The sequence below is a fragment of the Aplysia californica genome, unplaced genomic scaffold, assembly GCF_000002075.1.
Source record: "Aplysia californica isolate F4 #8 unplaced genomic scaffold, AplCal3.0 scaffold00190, whole genome shotgun sequence".
NCBI classification, from domain to species: domain Eukaryota; kingdom Metazoa; phylum Mollusca; class Gastropoda; order Aplysiida; family Aplysiidae; genus Aplysia; species Aplysia californica.
In genome coordinates, this window is record NW_004797460.1 from 20,212 (window position 1) to 21,483 (window position 1,272).

Below are 1,272 nucleotides of genomic sequence, written 5' to 3' on the forward strand. Positions count from 1 at the left end.
TACACACACACACACACACACACACACACACACACACACACACGCATAGTGTCAACGAAGAGCTGCGGGGGGCTCTAGTGGTTAAGCTGTTCACCTCTCATTTAAAGGTCTCAGGTGCGAATCCGGGTTGCGACGGACAGCTTTTTTTTCTCTAAAATTGTCTCTTTTCACCTTCTTTCCAGCTCTCTAGCAATGTTCTGTCGTCTGCTTTCGTCTCCTCTTTCTGCCGCCATCCCCTCATCACCTCCTTTGCTCCTCCTCTGGGCTCCTAACTCTTTCTACAGCCTTTCTACTGCTTCTCATTGGCTCCTCCTTACTGCTGATCTAATGGTAGGAAAGATCTACACCTAGCCTTCTAGGACATGGGCCGAACATCTCGGAGACCCTGTGTGCAAATTGCGCACGTTAAAGATCCCTTGGTGGTCTGAAATCGATAAGAGTAGGCTTCGGCCGCCACCCGGGCAAAATTCAAAATTTCCTATCTACCAACTGAAAATATTTAGTGTGTCCTGCACGCTCATATGGCCTAATGCAGTTGCGAGCGCCGTAAAACACTTTCCAGGAAAAAAAAACCATCAAGCAGACTTTCTGTACCAGCGTGACACTCGGAGTTTTCTTGTGTGTAAGACGCTCATGGGCTTCCCTTTAACCCAACCCAAAGTGCACAAAGTTGAGCAGGAAATCCGACAAGATGGAAACTCCGTGGACCTGAATGAAATGACAGAAATAGAGGCTGGCTATTGAAGTGTTTCAATGAACAACTGGCTGTTCCCCGCGGAGTGAATAGATGGATGGATGGATCGATGGCCAGAGACCTCAACGACTAACTACTTTTATTTGTCAGGCGTCGTGGTGAAATCAGGCGCTCGTCACAATAAAGAAATTGAAAAAAAACCAGGTCTGTTTCCTTCATTTATCGAAATTGTCTTTTTTGGCTAAACACATTTATTGTACATATACAAACATATTGCTAAGGGAATTTTATTTTTAAAGAAATATTGATCAATCGCTTAAAATATTATGTACTTTGCCAGTTTTTAATTACTCTCAAGCTATAGAAGATACCAGATTTTGGCGGGCAGTTTCATGCAAATGTTACCTCTGACACCAGGCGACCCCTACCTCCCTCGATCTAAAATATCTCAAATATCTGAAATATCTGAAATATCTGAAATATCTCAAATATCTGAAATATCTCAAATATCTCAAATATCTGAAATATCTCAAATATCTCAAATATCTGAAATATCTCAAATATCTCAAATATCTGAA